General features: G+C 41.6%; 22 pseudogenes; all 22 read left to right on the forward strand.

The window, feature by feature from the left end:
* Positions 1-434: 434 nt before the first annotated feature.
* On the forward strand, positions 435-553 carry LOC137113134 (5S ribosomal RNA; annotated as a pseudogene).
* Positions 554-1,410: 857 nt separating this feature from the next.
* Positions 1,411-1,529, forward strand: LOC137112796 (5S ribosomal RNA; annotated as a pseudogene).
* Positions 1,530-2,396: 867 nt separating this feature from the next.
* Positions 2,397-2,515, forward strand: LOC137112797 (5S ribosomal RNA; annotated as a pseudogene).
* An 867-nt stretch (positions 2,516-3,382) lies between these two features.
* LOC137112978 (5S ribosomal RNA) lies at positions 3,383-3,501 on the forward strand (annotated as a pseudogene).
* An 857-nt stretch (positions 3,502-4,358) lies between these two features.
* Positions 4,359-4,477, forward strand: LOC137113172 (5S ribosomal RNA; annotated as a pseudogene).
* Positions 4,478-5,334: 857 nt separating this feature from the next.
* On the forward strand, positions 5,335-5,453 carry LOC137113141 (5S ribosomal RNA; annotated as a pseudogene).
* Positions 5,454-6,319: 866 nt separating this feature from the next.
* Positions 6,320-6,438, forward strand: LOC137113135 (5S ribosomal RNA; annotated as a pseudogene).
* An 857-nt stretch (positions 6,439-7,295) lies between these two features.
* On the forward strand, positions 7,296-7,414 carry LOC137112798 (5S ribosomal RNA; annotated as a pseudogene).
* An 867-nt stretch (positions 7,415-8,281) lies between these two features.
* LOC137112799 (5S ribosomal RNA) lies at positions 8,282-8,400 on the forward strand (annotated as a pseudogene).
* Positions 8,401-9,257: 857 nt separating this feature from the next.
* Positions 9,258-9,376, forward strand: LOC137113136 (5S ribosomal RNA; annotated as a pseudogene).
* An 857-nt stretch (positions 9,377-10,233) lies between these two features.
* Positions 10,234-10,352, forward strand: LOC137112802 (5S ribosomal RNA; annotated as a pseudogene).
* Positions 10,353-11,219: 867 nt separating this feature from the next.
* On the forward strand, positions 11,220-11,338 carry LOC137112803 (5S ribosomal RNA; annotated as a pseudogene).
* Positions 11,339-12,205: 867 nt separating this feature from the next.
* Positions 12,206-12,324, forward strand: LOC137112979 (5S ribosomal RNA; annotated as a pseudogene).
* An 857-nt stretch (positions 12,325-13,181) lies between these two features.
* Positions 13,182-13,300, forward strand: LOC137113173 (5S ribosomal RNA; annotated as a pseudogene).
* Positions 13,301-14,157: 857 nt separating this feature from the next.
* LOC137112804 (5S ribosomal RNA) lies at positions 14,158-14,276 on the forward strand (annotated as a pseudogene).
* An 857-nt stretch (positions 14,277-15,133) lies between these two features.
* On the forward strand, positions 15,134-15,252 carry LOC137112980 (5S ribosomal RNA; annotated as a pseudogene).
* Positions 15,253-16,098: 846 nt separating this feature from the next.
* LOC137112719 (5S ribosomal RNA) lies at positions 16,099-16,207 on the forward strand (annotated as a pseudogene).
* An 857-nt stretch (positions 16,208-17,064) lies between these two features.
* Positions 17,065-17,183, forward strand: LOC137112514 (5S ribosomal RNA; annotated as a pseudogene).
* Positions 17,184-17,800: 617 nt separating this feature from the next.
* LOC137112454 (5S ribosomal RNA) lies at positions 17,801-17,919 on the forward strand (annotated as a pseudogene).
* An 837-nt stretch (positions 17,920-18,756) lies between these two features.
* LOC137113102 (5S ribosomal RNA) lies at positions 18,757-18,875 on the forward strand (annotated as a pseudogene).
* Positions 18,876-19,742: 867 nt separating this feature from the next.
* On the forward strand, positions 19,743-19,861 carry LOC137112805 (5S ribosomal RNA; annotated as a pseudogene).
* A 1,572-nt stretch (positions 19,862-21,433) lies between these two features.
* LOC137112806 (5S ribosomal RNA) lies at positions 21,434-21,552 on the forward strand (annotated as a pseudogene).
* Positions 21,553-21,828: the final 276 nt, after the last annotated feature.

A 21,828-nucleotide genomic window follows, 5' to 3' on the forward strand; every position in this document is an offset into this window, starting at 1 on the left:
TTAAATCTGTAGGGGTGAACAGCCATTTTCTTTGGACTGTTTTCACATTAGGGAGTTAGGGTTAGCGACTGTGTTTTGGTTTGTTTATTTCTATCAGGCTAGCTAGCACTTTCTGTGGGAAATGGCTTATTTTGTTTATTATGTTGGCCTTGGTTCGCCCTGAGTTGTAGTGTCATGTTTTGTTTGACACTTTCTTTCGTTTAAAATAAATATCATTCTGTTGGAACATCTCGATACTGGAGTTTGGTTTGGGGATCGGAGAGGGAACATGCTAATTTATCTTTGTATGTTGCACCCTGACCCCCTGGACAGGGGCGTAACAGACCAGTACAGTTATAGTACTTTGTACTTTGCCACATTTATCTTCTTCTTAGCAAGTGTCATGCATTCTGCTTCTCCAGCGTTTTTAAGAGCTGTTGATGATGTCAAATGCAGCTTACGGCCACACCGCTCTCTAAGCGCCCGATCACGTCCGATCTCGGCAGCCAAATAGAGCCGGGCCTGGTTAGTACTTGGTAGGAAGACCGCGTGGGAATACCAGGTGCTGTAAGCTTTTTTGCTTGGGTTTACGGGCAGCACAAGCTGGTGTTACTGCCTATTTATTCATAGAAATTGTTCTATATTTTCATCAAATTTTGTTCTTTCATTACTGTTTTGCTACTTTATTGGTTTGTCAACCATCGTGCTTCATTACTAGTAGACCATGTTACGGTCCTGGCCATATGTGTTGTTTTTGATATGTTGTTCTTATAGGTGCCCTGCCTGATTGGCCGGATTGAGGGGCAGTACAGGAAGCTGATTGGTCCATCCTACACTTCCTGGAGTTTTAAAAGTACGGTTCCCAACAGCTAGCGAGGCTCTTTCTGGCAGCAGCACCTGTTTGCTGTTCTTGGTTTCCAAACCTTATTTAGCATTTTTGAATTGTTAGGTTTTGTGCCGTGGTTTTGTTTATAAATTGTATATTTTGTAAATAGTATTAAATCTGTAGGGGTGAACAGCCATTTTCTTTGGACTGTTTTCACATTAGGGAGTTAGGGTTAGCGACTGTCTTTTGGTTTGTTTATTTCTATCAGGCTAGCTAGCACTTTCTGTGGGAAATGGCTTATTTTGTTTATTATGTTGGCCTTGGTTCGCCCTGAGTTGTAGTGTCATGTTTTGTTTGACACTTTCTTTCGTTTAAAATAAATATCATTCTGTTGGAACATCTCGATCCTGGATTTTGGTTTGGGGATCGGAGAGGGAACATGCTAATTTATCTTTGTATGTTGCACCCTGACCCCCTGGACAGGGGCGTAACAGACCAGTACAGTTATAGTACTTTGTACTTTGCCACATTTATCTTCTTCTTAGCAAGTGTCATGCATTCTGCTTCTCCAGCGTTTTTAAGAGCTGTTGATGATGTCAAATGCAGCTTACGGCCACACCGCTCTCTAAGCGCCCGATCTCGTCCGATCTCGGCAGCCAAATAGAGCCGGGCCTGGTTAGTACTTGGTAGGAAGACCGCCTGGGAATACCAGGTGCTGTAAGCTTTTTTGCTTGGGTTTACGGGCAGCACAAGCTGGTGTTACTGCCTATTTATTCATAGAAATTGTTCTATATTTTCATCAAATTTTGTTCTTTCATTGCTGTTTTGCTACTTTATTGGTTTTTCAACCATCGTGCTTCATTACTAGTAGACCATGTTACGGTCCTAGCCATATGTGTTGTTTTAATTTTCTCGTTCTTATAGGTGCCCTGCCTGATTGGCCGGATTGAGGGGCAGTACAGGAAGCTGATTGGTCCATCCTACACTTCCTGGAGTTTTAAAAGTACGGTTCCCAACAGCTAGCGAGGCTCTTTCTGGCAGCAGCACCTGTTTGCTGTTCTTGGTTTCCAAACCTTATTTAGCATTTTTGAATTCTTAGGTTTTGTGCCGTGGTTTTGTTTATAAATTGTATATTTTGTAATTCGTATTAAATCTGTAGGGGTGAACAGCCATTTTCTTTTGATTGTTTTCTCTTGTTTTCACATTAGGGAGTTAGGGTTAGCGACTGTCTTTTGGTTTTTTTATTTCTATCAGGCTAGCTAGCACTTTCTGTGGGAAATGGCTTATTTTGTTTATTATGTTGGCCTTGGTTCGCCCTGAGTTGTAGTGTCATGTTTTGTTTGACACTTTCTTTCGTTTAAAATAAATATCATTCTGTTGGAACATCTCGATCCTGGATTTTGGTTTGGGGATCGGAGAGGGAACATGCTAATTTATCTTTGTATGTTGCACCCTGACCCCCTGGACAGGGGCGTAACAGACCAGTACAGTTATAGTACTTTGTACTTTGCCACATTTATCTTCTTCTTAGCAAGTGTCATGCATTCTGCTTCTCCAGCGTTTTTAAGAGCTGTTGATGATGTCAAATGCAGCTTACGGCCACACCGCTCTCTAAGCGCCCGATCTCGTCCGATCTCGGCAGCCAAATAGAGCCGGGCCTGGTTAGTACTTGGTAGGAAGACCGCCTGGGAATACCAGGTGCTGTAAGCTTTTTTGCTTGGGTTTACGGGCAGCACAAGCTGGTGTTACTGCCTATTTATTCATAGAAATTGTTGTATATTTTCATCAAATTTTGTTCTTTCATTGCTGTTTTGCTACTTTATTGGTTTTTCAACCATCGTGCTTCATTACTAGTAGACCATGTTACGGTCCTGGCCATATGTGTTGTTTTTATTTTCTCGTTCTTATAGGTGCCCTGCCTGATTGGCCGGATTGAGGGGCAGTACAGGAAGCTGATTGGTCCATCCTACACTTCCTGGAGTTTTAAAAGTACGGTTCCCAACAGCTAGCGAGGCTCTTTCTGGCAGCAGCACCTGTTTGCTGTTCTTGGTTTCCAAACCTTATTTAGCATTTTTGAATTGTTAGGTTTTGTGCCGTGGTTTTGTTTATAAATTGTATATTTTGTAATTCGTATTAAATCTGTAGGGGTGAACAGCCATTTTCTATTGATTGTTTTCTCTTGTTTTCACATTAGGGAGTTAGGGTTAGCGACTGTCTTTTGGTTTGTTTATTTCTATCAGGCTAGCTAGCGCTTTCTGTGGGAAATGGCTTATTTTGTTTATTATGTTGGCCTTGGTTCGCCCTGAGTTGTAGTGTCATGTTTTGTTTGACACTTTCTTTCGTTTAAAATAAATATCATTCTGTTGGAACATCTCGATCCTGGATTTTGGTTTGGGGATCGGAGAGGGAACATGCTAATTTATCTTTGTATGTTGCACCCTGAGCCCCTAGACAGGGGCGTAACAGACCAGTACAGTTATAGTACTTTGTACTTTGCCACATTTATCTTCTTCTTAGCAAGTGTCATGCATTCTGCTTCTCCAGCGTTTTTAAGAGCTGTTGATGATGTCAAATGCAGCTTACGGCCACACCGCTCTTTAAGCGCCCGATCTCGTCCGATCTCGGCAGCCAAATAGGGCCGGGCCTGGTTAGTACTTGGTAGGAAGACCGCCTGGGAATACCAGGTGCTGTAAGCTTTTTTGCTTGGGTTTACGGGCAGCACAAGCTGGTGTTACTGCCTATTTATTCATAGAAATTGTTCTATATTTTCATCAAATTTTGTTCTTTCATTGCTGTTTTGCTACTTTATTGGTTTGCCAACCATCGTGCTTCATTACTAGTAGACCATGTTACGGTCCTGGCCATATGTGTTGTTTTTATTTTCTTGTTCTTATAGGTGCCCTGCCTGATTGGCCGGATTTGGGGGAAGTACAGGAAGCTGATTGGTCCATCCTACACTTCCTGGAGTTTTAAAAGTACGGTTCCCAACAGCTAGCGAGGCTCTTTCTGGCATCAGCACCTGTTTGCTGTTCTTGGTTTCCAAACCTTATTTAGCATTTTTGAATTGTTAGGTTTTGTGCCGTGGTTTTGTTTATAAATTGTATATTTTGTAAATAGTATTAAATCTGTAGGGGTGAACTGCCATTTTCTTTGGACTGTTTTCACATTAGGGAGTTAGGGTTAGCGACTGTCTTTTGGTTTGTTTATTTCTATCAGGCTAGCTAGCGCTTTCTGTGGGAAATGGCTTATTTTGTTTATTATGTTGGCCTTGGTTCGCCCTGAGTTGTAGTGTCATGTTTTGTTTGACACTTTCTTTCGTTTAAAATAAATATCATTCTGTTGGAACATCTCGATCCTGGATTTTGGTTTGGGGATCGGAGAGGGAACATGCTAATTTGTCTTTGTATGTTGCACCCTGAGCCCCTAGACAGGGGCGTAACAGACCAGTACAGTTATAGTACTTTGTACTTTGCCACATTTATCTTCTTCTTAGCAAGTGTCATGCATTCTGCTTCTCCAGCGTTTTTAAGAGCTGTTGATGATGTCAAATGCAGCTTACGGCCACACCGCTCTTTAACCGCCCGATCTCGTCCGATCTCGGCAGCCAAATAGGGCCGGGCCTGGTTAGTACTTGGTAGGAAGACCGCCTGGGAATACCAGGTGCTGTAAGCCTTTTTGCTTGGGTTTACGGGCAGCACAAGCTGGTGTTACTGCCTATTTATTCATAGAAATTGTTCTATATTTTCATCAAATTTTGTTCTTTCATTGCTGTTTTGCTACTTTATTGGTTTGCCAACCATCGTGCTTCATTACTAGTAGACCATGTTACGGTCCTGGCCATATGTGTTGTTTTTTTTTTCTTGTTCTTATAGGTGCCCTGCCTGATTGGCCAAATTTGGGGGAAGTACAGGAAGCTGATTGGTCCATCCTACACTTCCTGGAGTTTTAAAAGTACGGTTCCCAACAGCTAGCGAGGCTCTTTCTGGCAGCAGCACCTGTTTGCTGTTCTTGGTTTCCAAACCTTATTTAGCATTTTTGAATTGTTAGGTTTTGTGCCGTGGTTTTGTTTATAAATTGTATATTTTGTAAATAGTATTAAATCTGTAGGGGTGAACAGCCATTTTTTTTGGACTGTTTTCACATTAGGGAGTTAGGGTTAGCGACTGTCTTTTGGTTTGTTTATTTCTATCAGGCTAGCTAGCACTTTCTGTGGGAAATGGCTTATTTTGTTTATTATGTTGGCCTTGATTCGCCCTGAGTTGTAGTGTCATGTTTTGTTTGACACTTTCTTTCGTTTAAAATAAATATCATTCTGTTGGAACATCTCGATCCTGGATTTTGGTTTGGGGATCGGAGAGGGAACATGCTAATTTATCTTTGTATGTTGCACCCTGACCCCCTGGACAGGGGCGTAACAGACCAGTACAGTTATAGTACTTTGTACTTTGCCACATTTGTCTTCTTCTTAGCAAGTGTCATGCATTCTGCTTCTCCAGTGTTTTTAAGAGCTGTTGATGATGTCAAATGCAGCTTACGGCCACACCGCTCTCTAAGCGCCCGATCTCGTCCGATCTCGGCAGCCAAATAGAGCCGGGCCTGGTTAGTACTTGGTAGGAAGACCGCCTGGGAATACCAGGTGTTGTAAGCTTTTTTGCTTGGGTTTACGGGCAGCACAAGCTGGTGTTACTGCCTATTTATTCATAGAAATTGTTCTATATTTTCATCAAATTTTGTTCTTTCATTGCTGTTTTGCTACTTTATTGGTTTTTCAACCATCGTGCTTCATTACTAGTAGACCATGTTAGGGTCCTGGCCATATGTGTTGTTTTTGATTTGTTGTTCTTATAGGTGCCCTGCCTGATTGGCCGGATTGGGGGGCAGTACAGGAAGCTGATTGGTCCATCCTACACTTCCTGGAGTTTTAAAAGTACGGTTCCCAACAGCTAGCGAGGCTCTTTCTGGCAGCAGCACCTGTTTGCTGTTCTTGGTTTCCAAACCTTATTTAGCATTTTTGAATTGTTAGGTTTTGTGCCGTGGTTTTGTTTATAAATTGTATATTTTGTAATTCGTATTAAATCTGTGGGGTGAACAGCCATTTTCTTTTGATTGTTTTCTCTTGTTTTCACATTAGGGAGTTAGGGTTAGCGACTGTCTTTTGGATTGTTTATTTCTATCAGGCTAGCTAGCACTTTCTGTGGGAAATGGCTTATTTTGTTTATTATGTTGGCCTTGGTTTGCCCTGAGTTGTAGTGTCATGTTTTGTTTGACACTTTCTTTCGTTTAAAATAAATATCATTCTGTTGGAACATCTCGATACTGGAGTTTGGTTTGGGGATCGGAGAGGGAACATGCTAATTTATCTTTGTATGTTGCACCCTGACCCCCTGGACAGGGGCGTAACAGACCAGTACAGTTATAGTACTTTGTACTTTGCCACATTTATCTTCTTCTTAGCAAGTGTCATGCATTCTGCTTCTCCAGCGTTTTTAAGAGCTGTTGATGATGTCAAATGCAGCTTACGGCCACACCGCTCTCTAAGCGCCCGATCACGTCCGATCTCGGCAGCCAAATAGAGCCGGGCCTGGTTAGTACTTGGTAGGAAGACCGCGTGGGAATACCAGGTGCTGTAAGCTTTTTTGCTTGGGTTTACGGGCAGCACAAGCTGGTGTTACTGCCTATTTATTCATAGAAATTGTTCTATATTTTCATCAAATTTTGTTCTTTCATTACTGTTTTGCTACTTTATTGGTTTGTCAACCATCGTGCTTCATTACTAGTAGACCATGTTACGGTCCTGGCCATATGTGTTGTTTTTGATATGTTGTTCTTATAGGTGCCCTGCCTGATTGGCCGGATTGAGGGGCAGTACAGGAAGCTGATTGGTCCATCCTACACTTCCTGGAGTTTTAAAAGTACGGTTCCCAACAGCTAGCGAGGCTCTTTCTGGCAGCAGCACCTGTTTGCTGTTCTTGGTTTCCAAACCTTATTTAGCATTTTTGAATTGTTAGGTTTTGTGCCGTGGTTTTGTTTATAAATTGTATATTTTGTAAATAGTATTAAATCTGTAGGGGTGAACAGCCATTTTCTTTGGACTGTTTTCACATTAGGGAGTTAGGGTTAGCGACTGTCTTTTGGTTTGTTTATTTCTATCAGGCTAGCTAGCACTTTCTGTGGGAAATGGCTTATTTTGTTTATTATGTTGGCCTTGGTTCGCCCTGAGTTGTAGTGTCATGTTTTGTTTGACACTTTCTTTCGTTTAAAATAAATATCATTCTGTTGGAACATCTCGATCCTGGATTTTGGTTTGGGGATCGGAGAGGGAACATGCTAATTTATCTTTGTATGTTGCACCCTGACCCCCTGGACAGGGGCGTAACAGACCAGTACAGTTATAGTACTTTGTACTTTGCCACATTTATCTTCTTCTTAGCAAGTGTCATGCATTCTGCTTCTCCAGCGTTTTTAAGAGCTGTTGATGATGTCAAATGCAGCTTACGGCCACACCGCTCTCTAAGCGCCCGATCTCGTCCGATCTCGGCAGCCAAATAGAGCCGGGCCTGGTTAGTACTTGGTAGGAAGACCGCCTGGGAATACCAGGTGCTGTAAGCTTTTTTGCTTGGGTTTACGGGCAGCACAAGCTGGTGTTACTGCCTATTTATTCATAGAAATTGTTGTATATTTTCATCAAATTTTGTTCTTTCATTGCTGTTTTGCTACTTTATTGGTTTTTCAACCATCGTGCTTCATTACTAGTAGACCATGTTACGGTCCTGGCCATATGTGTTGTTTTTATTTTCTCGTTCTTATAGGTGCCCTGCCTGATTGGCCGGATTGAGGGGCAGTACAGGAAGCTGATTGGTCCATCCTACACTTCCTGGAGTTTTAAAAGTACGGTTCCCAACAGCTAGCGAGGCTCTTTCTGGCAGCAGCACCTGTTTGCTGTTCTTGGTTTCCAAACCTTATTTAGCATTTTTGAATTGTTAGGTTTTGTGCCGTGGTTTTGTTTATAAATTGTATATTTTGTAATTCGTATTAAATCTGTAGGGGTGAACAGCCATTTTCTATTGATTGTTTTCTCTTGTTTTCACATTAGGGAGTTAGGGTTAGCGACTGTGTTTTGGTTTGTTTATTTCTATCAGGCTAGCTAGCACTTTCTGTGGGAAATGGCTTATTTTGTTTATTATGTTGGCCTTGGTTCGCCCTGAGTTGTAGTGTCATGTTTTGTTTGACACTTTCTTTCGTTTAAAATAAATATCATTCTGTTGGAACATCTCGATCCTGGATTTTGGTTTGGGGATCGGAGAGGGAACATGTTAATTTATCTTTGTATGTTGCACCCTGACCCCCTGGACAGGGGCGTAACAGACCAGTACAGTTATAGTACTTTGTACTTTGCCACATTTATCTTCTTCTTAGCAAGTGTCATGCATTCTGCTTCTCCAGCGTTTTTAAGAGCTGTTGATGATGTCAAATGCAGCTTACGGCCACACCGCTCTCTAAGCGCCCGATCTCGTCCGATCTCGGCAGCCAAATAGAGCCGGGCCTGGTTAGTACTTGGTAGGAAGACCGCCTGGGAATACCAGGTGCTGTAAGCTTTTTTGCTTGGGTTTACGGGCAGCACAAGCTGGTGTTACTGCCTATTTATTCATAGAAATTGTTCTATATTTTCATCAAATTTTGTTCTTTCATTGCTGTTTTGCTACTTTATTGGTTTTTCAACCATCGTGCTTCATTACTAGTAGACCATGTTACGGTCCTGGCCATATGTGTTGTTTTTATTTTGTTGTTCTTATAGGTGCCCTGCCTGATTGGCCGGATTGAGGGGCAGTACAGGAAGCTGATTGGTCCATCCTACACTTCCTGGAGTTTTAAAAGTACGGTTCCCAACAGCTAGCGTGGCTCTTTCTGGCAGCAGCACCTGTTTGCTGTTCTTGGTTTCCAAACTTTATTTAGCATTTTTGAATTGTTAGGTTTTATGCCGTGGTTTTGTTTATAAATTGTATATTTTGTAAATAGTATTAAATCTGTAGGGGTGAACAGCCATTTTCTTTGGACTGTTTTCACATTAGGGAGTTAGGGTTAGCGACTGTGTTTTGGTTTGTTTATTTCTATCAGGCTAGCTAGCACTTTCTGTGGGAAATGGCTTATTTTGTTTATTATGTTGGCCTTGGTTCGCCCTGAGTTGTAGTGTCATGTTTTGTTTGACACTTTCTTTCGTTTAAAATAAATATCATTCTGTTGGAACATCTCGATACTGGAGTTTGGTTTGGGGATCGGAGAGGGAACATGCTAATTTATCTTTGTATGTTGCACCCTGACCCCCTGGACAGGGGCGTAACAGACCAGTACAGTTATAGTACTTTGTACTTTGCCACATTTATCTTCTTCTTAGCAAGTGTCATGCATTCTGCTTCTCCAGCGTTTTTAAGAGCTGTTGATGATGTCAAATGCAGCTTACGGCCACACCGCTCTCTAAGCGCCCGATCACGTCCGATCTCGGCAGCCAAATAGAGCCGGGCCTGGTTAGTACTTGGTAGGAAGACCGCGTGGGAATACCAGGTGCTGTAAGCTTTTTTGCTTGGGTTTACGGGCAGCACAAGCTGGTGTTACTGCCTATTTATTCATAGAAATTGTTCTATATTTTCATCAAATTTTGTTCTTTCATTACTGTTTTGCTACTTTATTGGTTTGTCAACCATCGTGCTTCATTACTAGTAGACCATGTTACGGTCCTGGCCATATGTGTTGTTTTTGATATGTTGTTCTTATAGGTGCCCTGCCTGATTGGCCGGATTGAGGGGCAGTACAGGAAGCTGATTGGTCCATCCTACACTTCCTGGAGTTTTAAAAGTACGGTTCCCAACAGCTAGCGAGGCTCTTTCTGGCAGCAGCACCTGTTTGCTGTTCTTGGTTTCCAAACCTTATTTAGCATTTTTGAATTGTTAGGTTTTGTGCCGTGGTTTTGTTTATAAATTGTATATTTTGTAAATAGTATTAAATCTGTAGGGGTGAACAGCCATTTTCTTTGGACTGTTTTCACATTAGGGAGTTAGGGTTAGCGACTGTCTTTTGGTTTGTTTATTTCTATCAGGCTAGCTAGCACTTTCTGTGGGAAATGGCTTATTTTGTTTATTATGTTGGCCTTGGTTCGCCCTGAGTTGTAGTGTCATGTTTTGTTTGACACTTTCTTTCGTTTAAAATAAATATCATTCTGTTGGAACATCTCGATCCTGGATTTTGGTTTGGGGATCGGAGAGGGAACATGCTAATTTATCTTTGTATGTTGCACCCTGACCCCCTGGACAGGGGCGTAACAGACCAGTACAGTTATAGTACTTTGTACTTTGCCACATTTATCTTCTTCTTAGCAAGTGTCATGCATTCTGCTTCTCCAGCGTTTTTAAGAGCTGTTGATGATGTCAAATGCAGCTTACGGCCACACCGCTCTCTAAGCGCCCGATCTCGTCCGATCTCGGCAGCCAAATAGAGCCGGGCCTGGTTAGTACTTGGTAGGAAGACCGCCTGGGAATACCAGGTGCTGTAAGCTTTTTTGCTTGGGTTTACGGGCAGCACAAGCTGGTGTTACTGCCTATTTATTCATAGAAATTGTTCTATATTTTCATCAAATTTTGTTCTTTCATTGCTGTTTTGCTACTTTATTGGTTTTTCAACCATCGTGCTTCATTACTAGTAGACCATGTTACGGTCCTAGCCATATGTGTTGTTTTAATTTTCTCGTTCTTATAGGTGCCCTGCCTGATTGGCCGGATTGAGGGGCAGTACAGGAAGCTGATTGGTCCATCCTACACTTCCTGGAGTTTTAAAAGTACGGTTCCCAACAGCTAGCGAGGCTCTTTCTGGCAGCAGCACCTGTTTGCTGTTCTTGGTTTCCAAACCTTATTTAGCATTTTTGAATTCTTAGGTTTTGTGCCGTGGTTTTGTTTATAAATTGTATATTTTGTAATTCGTATTAAATCTGTAGGGGTGAACAGCCATTTTCTTTTGATTGTTTTCTCTTGTTTTCACATTAGGGAGTTAGGGTTAGCGACTGTCTTTTGGTTTTTTTATTTCTATCAGGCTAGCTAGCACTTTCTGTGGGAAATGGCTTATTTTGTTTATTATGTTGGCCTTGGTTCGCCCTGAGTTGTAGTGTCATGTTTTGTTTGACACTTTCTTTCGTTTAAAATAAATATCATTCTGTTGGAACATCTCGATCCTGGATTTTGGTTTGGGGATCGGAGAGGGAACATGCTAATTTATCTTTGTATGTTGCACCCTGACCCCCTGGACAGGGGCGTAACAGACCAGTACAGTTATAGTACTTTGTACTTTGCCACATTTATCTTCTTCTTAGCAAGTGTCATGCATTCTGCTTCTCCAGCGTTTTTAAGAGCTGTTGATGATGTCAAATGCAGCTTACGGCCACACCGCTCTCTAAGCGCCCGATCTCGTCCGATCTCGGCAGCCAAATAGAGCCGGGCCTGGTTAGTACTTGGTAGGAAGACCGCCTGGGAATACCAGGTGCTGTAAGCTTTTTTGCTTGGGTTTACGGGCAGCACAAGCTGGTGTTACTGCCTATTTATTCATAGAAATTGTTGTATATTTTCATCAAATTTTGTTCTTTCATTGCTGTTTTGCTACTTTATTGGTTTTTCAACCATCGTGCTTCATTACTAGTAGACCATGTTACGGTCCTGGCCATATGTGTTGTTTTTATTTTCTCGTTCTTATAGGTGCCCTGCCTGATTGGCCGGATTGAGGGGCAGTACAGGAAGCTGATTGGTCCATCCTACACTTCCTGGAGTTTTAAAAGTACGGTTCCCAACAGCTAGCGAGGCTCTTTCTGGCAGCAGCACCTGTTTGCTGTTCTTGGTTTCCAAACCTTATTTAGCATTTTTGAATTGTTAGGTTTTGTGCCGTGGTTTTGTTTATAAATTGTATATTTTGTAATTCGTATTAAATCTGTAGGGGTGAACAGCCATTTTCTATTGATTGTTTTCTCTTGTTTTCACATTAGGGAGTTAGGGTTAGCGACTGTCTTTTGGTTTGTTTATTTCTATCAGGCTAGCTAGCGCTTTCTGTGGGAAATGGCTTATTTTGTTTATTATGTTGGCCTTGGTTCGCCCTGAGTTGTAGTGTCATGTTTTGTTTGACACTTTCTTTCGTTTAAAATAAATATCATTCTGTTGGAACATCTCGATCCTGGATTTTGGTTTGGGGATCGGAGAGGGAACATGCTAATTTATCTTTGTATGTTGCACCCTGAGCCCCTAGACAGGGGCGTAACAGACCAGTACAGTTATAGTACTTTGTACTTTGCCACATTTATCTTCTTCTTAGCAAGTGTCATGCATTCTGCTTCTCCAGCGTTTTTAAGAGCTGTTGATGATGTCAAATGCAGCTTACGGCCACACCGCTCTTTAAGCGCCCGATCTCGTCCGATCTCGGCAGCCAAATAGGGCCGGGCCTGGTTAGTACTTGGTAGGAAGACCGCCTGGGAATACCAGGTGCTGTAAGCTTTTTTGCTTGGGTTTACGGGCAGCACAAGCTGGTGTTACTGCCTATTTATTCATAGAAATTGTTCTATATTTTCATCAAATTTTGTTCTTTCATTGCTGTTTTGCTACTTTATTGGTTTGCCAACCATCGTGCTTCATTACTAGTAGACCATGTTACGGTCCTGGCCATATGTGTTGTTTTTATTTTCTTGTTCTTATAGGTGCCCTGCCTGATTGGCCGGATTTGGGGGAAGTACAGGAAGCTGATTGGTCCATCCTACACTTCCTGGAGTTTTAAAAGTACGGTTCCCAACAGCTAGCGAGGCTCTTTCTGGCATCAGCACCTGTTTGCTGTTCTTGGTTTCCAAACCTTATTTAGCATTTTTGAATTGTTAGGTTTTGTGCCGTGGTTTTGTTTATAAATTGTATATTTTGTAAATAGTATTAAATCTGTAGGGGTGAACTGCCATTTTCTTTGGACTGTTTTCACATTAGGGAGTTAGGGTTAGCGACTGTCTTTTGGTTTGTTTATTTCTATCAGGCTAGCTAGCGCTTTCTGTGGGAAATGGCTTATTTTGTTTATTATGTTGGCCTTGGTTCGCCCTGAGTTGTAGTGTCATGTTTTGTTTGACACTTTCTTTCGTTTAAAATAAATATCATTCTGTTGGAACATCTCGATCCTGGATTTTGGTTTGGGGATCGGAGAGGGAACATGCTAATTTGTCTTTGTATGTTGCACCCTGAGCCCCTAGACAGGGGCGTAACAGACCAGTACAGTTATAGTACTTTGTACTTTGCCACATTTATCTTCTTCTTAGCAAGTGTCATGCATTCTGCTTCTCCAGCGTTTTTAAGAGCTGTTGATGATGTCAAATGCAGCTTACGGCCACACCGCTCTTTAACCGCCCGATCTCGTCCGATCTCGGCAGCCAAATAGGGCCGGGCCTGGTTAGTACTTGGTAGGAAGACCGCCTGGGAATACCAGGTGCTGTAAGCCTTTTTGCTTGGGTTTACGGGCAGCACAAGCTGGTGTTACTGCCTATTTATTCATAGAAATTGTTCTATATTTTCATCAAATTTTGTTCTTTCATTGCTGTTTTGCTACTTTATTGGTTTGCCAACCATCGTGCTTCATTACTAGTAGACCATGTTACGGTCCTGGCCATATGTGTTGTTTTTTTTTTCTTGTTCTTATAGGTGCCCTGCCTGATTGGCCAAATTTGGGGGAAGTACAGGAAGCTGATTGGTCCATCCTACACTTCCTGGAGTTTTAAAAGTACGGTTCCCAACAGCTAGCGAGGCTCTTTCTGGCATCAGCACCTGTTTGCTGTTCTTGGTTTCCAAACCTTATTTAGCATTTTTGAATTGTTAGGTTTTGTGCCGTGGTTTTGTTTATAAATTGTATATTTTGTAAATAGTATTAAATCTGTAGGGGTGAACTGCCATTTTCTTTGGACTGTTTTCACATTAGGGAGTTAGGGTTAGCGACTGTCTTTTGGTTTGTTTATTTCTATCAGGCTAGCTAGCGCTTTCTGTGGGAAATGGCTTATTTTGTTTATTATGTTGGCCTTGGTTCGCCCTGAGTTGTAGTGTCATGTTTTGTTTGACACTTTCTTTCGTTTAAAATAAATATCATTCTGTTGGAACATCTCAATCCTGGATTTTGGTTTGAGGATCGGAGAGGGAACATGCAAATTTATCTTTGTATGTTTCACCCTGACCCCCTAGAAAGGGGCGTAACAGACCAGTACAGTTATAGTACTTTGTACTTTGCCACATTTATCTTCTTCTTAGCAAGTGTCATGCATTCTGCTTCTCCAGCGTTTTTAAGAGCTGTTGATGATGTCAAATGCAGCTTACGGCCACACCGCTCTCTAAGCGCCCGATCTCGTCCGATCTCGGCAGCCAAATAGAGCCGGGCCTGGTTAGTACTTGGTAGGAAGACCGCCTGGGAATACCAGGTGCTGTAAGCTTTTTTGCTTGGGTTTACGGGCAGCACAAGCTGGTGTTGCTGCCTATTTATTCATAGAAATTGTTCTATATTTTCATCAAATTTTGTTCTTTCATTGCTGTTTTGCTACTTTATTGGTTTGCCAACCATCGTGCTTCATTACTAGTAGACCATGTTACGGTCCTGGCCATATGTGTTGTTTTTATTTTCTTGTTCTTATAGGTGCCCTGCCTGATTGGCCGGATTGGGGGGCAGTACAGGAAGCTGATTGGTCCATCCTACACTTACTGGAGTTTTAAAAGTACGGTTCCCAACAGCTAGCGAGGCTCTTTCTGGCATCAGCACCTGTTTGCTGTTCTTGGTTTCTAAACCTTATTTAGCATTTTTGAATTGTTAGGTTTTGTGCCGTGGTTTTGTTTATAAATTGTATATTTTATAAATAGTATTAAATCTGTAGGGGTGAACTGCCATTTTCTTTGGACTGTTTTCACATTAGGGAGTTAGGGTTAGCGACTGTCTTTTGGTTTGTTTATTTCTATCAGGCTAGCTAGCGCTTTCTGTGGGAAATGGCTTATTTTGTTTATTATGTTGGCCTTGGTTCGCCATGAGTTGTAGTGTCATGTTTTGTTTGACACTTTCTTTCGTTTAAAATAAATATCATTCTGTTGGAACATCTCGATCCTGGATTTTGGTTTGGGGATCGGAGAGGGAACATGCTAATTTATCTTTGTATGTTGCACCCTGAGCCCCTAGACAGGGGCGTAACAGACCAGTACAGTTATAGTACTTTGTACTTTGCCACATTTATCTTCTTCTTAGCAAGTGTCATGCATTCTGCTTCTCCAGCGTTTTTAAGAGCTGTTGATGATGTCAAATGCAGCTTACGGCCACACCGCTCTTTAAGCGCCCGATCTCGTCCGATCTCGGCAGCCAAATAGGGCCGGGCCTGGTTAGTACTTGGTAGGAAGACCGCCTGGGAATACCAGGTGCTGTAAGCTTTTTTGCTTGGGTTTACGGGCAGCACAAGCTGGTGTTACTGCCTATTTATTCATAGAAATTGTTCTATATTTTCATCAAATTTTGTTCTTTCATTACTGTTTTGCTACTTTATTGGTTTGTCAACCATCGTGCTTCATTACTAGTAGACCATGTTACGGTCCTGGCCTTATGTGTTGTTTTTATTTTTTTGTTCTTATAGGTGCCCTGCCTGATTGGCCGGATTGGGGGGCAGTACAGGAAGCTGATTGGTCCATCCTACACTTCCTGGAGTTTTAAAAGTACGGTTCCCAACAGCTAGCGAGGCTCTTTCTGGCAGCAGCACCTGTTTGCTGTTCTTGGTTTCCAAACCTTATTTAGCATTTTTGAATTGTTAGGTTTTGTGCCGTGGTTTTGTTTATAAATTGTTTATTTTGTAAATAGTATTAAATCTTTAGGGGTGAACAGCCATTTTCTTTTGATTGTTTTCTCTTGTTTTCACATTAGGGAGTTAGGGTTAGCGACTGTCTTTTGGTTTGTTTATTTCTATCAGGCTAGCTAGCACTTTTTGTGGGAAATGGCTTATTTTGTTTATTATGTTGGCCTTGGTTCGCCCTGAGTTGTAGTGTCATGTTTTGTTTGACACTTTCTTTCGTTTAAAATAAATATCATTCTGTTGGAACATCTCGATCCTGGATTTTGGTTTGGGGATCGGAGAGGGAACATGCTAATTTATCTTTGTATGTTGCACCCTGACCCCCTGGACAGGGGCGTAACAGACCAGTACAGTTATAGTACTTTGTACTTTGCCACATTTATCTTCTTCTTAGCAAGTTTCATGCATTCTGCTTCTCCAACGTTTTTATGCAGCTTACGGCCACACCGCTCTCTAAGCGCCCGATCTCGGCAGCCAAATAGAGCCGGGCCTGGTTAGTACTTGGTAGGAAGACCGCCTGGGAATACCAGGTGCTGTAAACTTTTTTGCTTGGGTTTACGGGCAGCACAAGCTGGTGTTACTGCCTATTTATTCATAGAAATTGTTGTATATTTTCATCAAATTTTGTTCTTTCATTACTGTTTTGCTACTTTATTGGTTTGTCAACCATCGTGCTTCATTACTAGTAGACCATGTTACGGTCCTGGCCATATGTGTTGTTTTTGATTTGTTGTTCTTATAGGTGCCCTGCCTGATTGGCCGGATTGAGGGGCAGTACAGGAAGCTGATTGGTCCATCCTACACTTCCTGGATTTTTAAAAGTACGGTTCCCAACAGCTAGCGAGGCTCTTTCTGGCAGCAGCACCTGTTTGCTGTTCTTGGTTTCCAAACCTTATTTAGCATTTTTGAATTGTTAGGTTTTGTGCCGTGGTTTTGTTTATAAATTGTATATTTTGTAAATAGTATTAAATCTGTAGGGGTGAACAGCCATTTTCTTTGGACTGTTTTCACATTAGGGAGTTAGGGTTAGCGACTGTCTTTTGGATTGTTTATTTCTATCAGGCTAGATAGCACTTTCTGTGGGAAATGGCTTATTTTATTTATTATGTTGGCCTTGGTTCGCCCTGAGTTGTAGTGTCATGTTTTGTTTGACACTTTCTTTCGTTTAAAATAAATATCATTCTGTTGGAACATCTCGATACTGGAGTTTGGTTTGGGGATCGGAGAGGGAACATGCTAATTTATCTTTGTATGTTGCACCCTGACCCCCTGGACAGGGGCGTAACAGACCAGTACAGTTTTAGTACTTTGTACTTTGCCACATTTATCTTCTTCTTAGCAAGTGTCATGCATTCTGCTTCTCCAGCGTTTTTAAGAGCTGTTGATGATGTCAAATGCAGCTTACGGCCACACCGCTCTCTAAGCGCCCGATCTCGTCCGATCTCGGCAGCCAAATAGAGCCGGGCCTGGTTAGTACTTGGTAGGATGACCGCCTGGGAATACAAGGTGCTGTAAGCTTTTTTGCTTGGGTTTACGGGCAGCACAAGCTGGTGTTACTGCCTATTTATTCATAGAAATTGTTCTATATTTTCATCAAATTTTGTTCTTTCATTGCTGTTTTGCTACTTTATTGGTTTTCTCAACCATCGTGCTTCATTACTAGTAGACCATGTTAAATAAATTGTATATTTTGTAAATAGTATTAAATCTGTAGGGGTGAACTGCCATTTTCTTGGACTGTTTTCACATTAGGGAGTAAGGGTTAGCGACTGTCTTTTGGTTTGTTTATTTCTATCAGGCTAGCTAGCACTTTCTGTGGGAAATGGCTTATTTTGTTTATTATGTTGGCCTTGGTTTGCCCTGAGTTGTAGTGTCATGTTTTGTTTGACACTTTCTTTCGTTTAAAATAAATATCATTCTGTTGGAACATCTCGACCCTGGATTTTGGTTTGGGGATCGGAGAGGGAACATGCTAATTTATCTTTGTATGTTGCACCCTGACCCCCTAGACAGGGGCGTAACAGACCAGTACAAGTATAGTACTTTGTACTTTGCCACATTTATCTTCTTCTTAGCAAGTGTCATGCATTCTGCTTCTCCAGCGTTTTTAAGAGCTGTTGATGATGTCAAATGCAGCTTACAGCCACACCGCTCTCTAAGCGCCCGATCTCGTCCGATCTCGGCAGCCAAATAGAGCAGGTCCTGGATAGTACTTGGTAGGAAGACCGCCTGGGAATACCAGGTGCTGTAAGCTTTTTTGCTTGGGTTTACGGGCAGCACAAGCTGGTGTTACTGCCTATTTTTTCATAGAAATTGTTCTATATTTTCATCAAATTTTGTTCTTTTATTGCTGTTTTGCTACTTTATTGGTTTGTCAACCATCGTGCTTCATTACTATTAGACCATGTTACGGTCCTGGCCATATGTGTTGTTTTTTTTTTTGTTGTTCTTATAGGTGCCCTGCCTGATTGGCCGGATTGGGGGGCAGTACAGGAAGCTGATTGGTCCATCCTACACTTCCTGGAGTTTTAAAAGTACGGTTCCCAACAGCTAGCGAGGCTCTTTCTGGCAGCAGCACCTGTTTGCTGTTCTTGGTTTCCAAACCTTATTTAGCATTTTTGAATTGTTAGGTTTTGTGCCGTGGTTTTCTTTATAAATTGTATATTTTGTAAATAGTATTAAATCTGTAGGGGTGAACAGCCATTTTCTTTGGACTGTTTTCACATTAGGGAGTTAGGGTTAGCGACTGTCTTTTGGATTGTTTATTTCTATCAGGCTAGCTAGCACTTTCTGTGGGAAATGGCTTATTTTGTTTATTATGTTGGCCTTGGTTCGCCCTGAGTTGTAGTGTCATGTTTTGTTTGACACTTTCTTTCGTTTAAAATAAATATCATTCTGTTGGAACATCTCGATACTGGAGTTTGGTTTGGGGATCGGAGAGGGAACATGCTAATTTATCTTTGTATGTTGCACCCTGACCCCCTGGACAGGGGCGTAACAGACCAGTACAGTTATAGTACTTTGTACTTTGCCATATTTATCTTCTTCTTAGCAAGTGTCATGCATTCTGCTTCTCCAACGTTTTTATGCAGCTTACGGCCACACCGCTCTCTAAGCGCCCGATCTCGTCCGATCTCGGCAGCCAAATAGAGCCGGGCCTGGTTAGTACTTGGTCGGAAGACCGCGTGGGAATACCAGGTGCTGTAAGCTTTTTTGCTTGGGTTTACGGGCAGCACAAGCTGGTGTTACTGCCTATTTATTCATAGAAATTGTTCTATATTTTCATCAAATTTTGTTCTTTCATTACTGTTTTGCTACTTTATTGGTTTGTCAACCATCGTGCTTCATTACTAGTAGACCATGTTACGGTCCTGGCCTTATGTGTTGTTTTTATTTTTTTGTTCTTATAGGTGCCCTGCCTGATTGGCCGGATTGGGGGGCAGTACAGGAAGCTGATTGGTCCATCCTACACTTCCTGGAGTTTTAAAAGTACGGTTCCCAACAGCTAGCAAGGCTCTTTCTGGCAGCAGCACCTGTTTGCTGTTCTTGGTTTCCAAACCTTATTTAGCATTTTTGAATTGTTAGGTTTTGTGCCGTGGTTTTGTTTATAAATTGTATATTTTGTAAATAGTATTAAATCTTTAGGGGTGAACAGCCATTTTCTTTTGATTGTTTTCTCTTGTTTTCACATTAGGAAGTTAGGGTTAGCGACTGTCTTTTGGTTTGTTTATTTCTATCAGGCTAGCTAGCACTTTCTGTGGGAAATGGCTTATTTTGTTTATTATGTTGGCCTTGGTTCGCCCTGAGTTGTAGTGTCATGTTTTGTTTGACACTTTCTTTCGTTTAAAATAAATATCATTCTGTTGGAACATCTCGATACTGGAGTTTGGTTTGGGGATCGGAGAGGGAACATGCTAATTTATCTTTGTATGTTGCACCCTGACCCCCTGGACAGGGGCGTAACAGACCAGTACAGTTATAGTACTTTGTACTTTGCCACATTTATCTTCTTCTTAGCAAGTGTCATGCATTCTGCTTCTCCAGCGTTTTTAAGAGCTGTTGATGATGTCAAATGCAGCTTACGGCCACACCGCTCTCTAAGCGCCCGATCTCGTCCGATCTCGGCAGCCAAATAGAGCCGGGCCTGGTTAGTACTTGGTAGGAAGACCGCCTGGGAATACCAGGTGCTGTAAGCTTTCTTGCTTGGGTTTACGGGCAGCACAAGCTGGTGTTACTGCCTATTTATTCATAGAAATTGTTCTATATTTTCATCAAATTTTGTTCTTTCATTGCTGTTTTGCTACTTTATTGGTTTCTCAACCATCGTGCTTCATTACTAGTAGACCATGTTAAATAAATTGTATATTTTGTAAATAGTATTAAATCTGTAGGGGTGAACTGCCATTTTCTTGGACTGTTTTCACATTAGGGAGTAAGGGTTAGCGACTGTCTTTTGGTTTGTTTATTTCTATCAGGCTAGCTAGCACTTTCTATGGGAAATGGCTTATTTTGTTTATTATGTTGGCCTTGGTTCGCCCTGAGTTGTAGTGTCATGTTTTGTTTGACACTTTCTTTCGTTTAAAATAAATATCATTCTGTTGGAACATCTCGATCCTGGATTTTGGTTTGGGGATCGGAGAGGGAACATGCTAATTTATCTTTGTATGTTGCACCCTGACCCCCTGGACAGGGGCGTAACAGACCAGTACAGTTATAGTACTTTGTACTTTGCCACATTTATCTTCTTCTTAGCAAGTTTCATGCATTCTGCTTCTCCAACGTTTTTATGCAGCTTACGGCCACACCGCTCTCTAAGCGCCCGATCTCGGCAGCCAAATAGAGCCGGGCCTGGTTAGTACTTGGTAGGAAGACTGCCTGGGAATAAAAGGTGCTGTAAGCTTTTTTGCTTGGGTTTACGGGCAGCACAAGCTGGTGTTACTGCCTATTTATTCATAGAAATTGTTCTATATTTTCATCAAATTTTGTTCTTTCATTGCTGTTTTGCTACATTATTGGTTTGTCAACCATCGTGCTTCATTACTAGTAGACCATGTTACGGTCCTGGCCATATGTGTTGTTTTTATTTTGTTGTTCTTATAGGTGCCCTGCCTGATTGGCCGGATTGAGGGGCAGTACAGGAAGCTGATTGGTCCATCCTACACTTCCTGGAGTTTTAAAAGTACAGTTCCCAACAGCTAGCGAGGCTCTTTCTGGCAGCAGCACCTGTTTGCTGTTCTTGGTTTCCAAACCTTATTTAGCATTTTTGAATTGTTAGGTTTTGTGCCGTGGTTTTGTTTATAAATTGTATATTTTTGTAAATAGTATTAAATCTGTAGGGGTGAACAGCCATTTTCTTTTGATTGTTTTCTCTTGTTTTCACATTAGGGAGTTAGGGTTAGCGACTGTCTTTTGGTTTGTTTATTTCTATCAGGCTAGCTAGCACTTTCTGTGGGAAATGGCTTATTTTGTTTATTATGTTGGCCTTGGTTCGCCCTGAGTTGTAGTGTCATGTTTTGTTTGACACTTTCTTTCGTTTAAAATAAATATCATTCTGTTGGAACATCTCGATCCTGGATTTTGGTTTGGGGATTGGAGAGGGAACATGCTAATTTATCTTTGTATGTTGCACCCTGACCCCCTGGACAGGGGCGTAACAGAGCAGTACAGTTATAGTACTTTGTACTTTGCCACATTTATCTTCTTCTTAGCAAGTTTCATGCATTCTGCTTCTCCAAAGTTTTTAAGAGCTGTTGATGATGTCAAATGCAGCTTACGGCCACACCGCTCTCTAAGCGCCCGATCTCGTCCGATCTCGGCAGCCAAATAGAGCCGGGCCTGGTTAGTACTTGGTAGGAAGACCGCCTGGGAATACCAGGTGCTGTAAGCTTTTTTGCTTGGGTTTACGGGCAGCACAAGCTGGTGTTACTGCATATTTATTCATAGAAATTGTTCTATATTTTCATCAAATTTTGTTCTTTCATTGCTGTTTTGCTACTTTATTGGTTTCTCAACCATCGTGCTTCATTACTAGTAGACCATGTTAAATAAATTGTATATTTTGTAAATAGTATTAAATCTGTAGGGGTGAACTGCCATTTTCTTGGACTGTTTTCACATTAGGGAGTAAGGGTTAGCGACTGTCTTTTGGTTTGTTTATTTCTAT

Source organism: Channa argus, unplaced genomic scaffold (genome assembly GCF_033026475.1).
Source record: "Channa argus isolate prfri unplaced genomic scaffold, Channa argus male v1.0 Contig014, whole genome shotgun sequence".
NCBI lineage: Eukaryota > Metazoa > Chordata > Actinopteri > Anabantiformes > Channidae > Channa > Channa argus.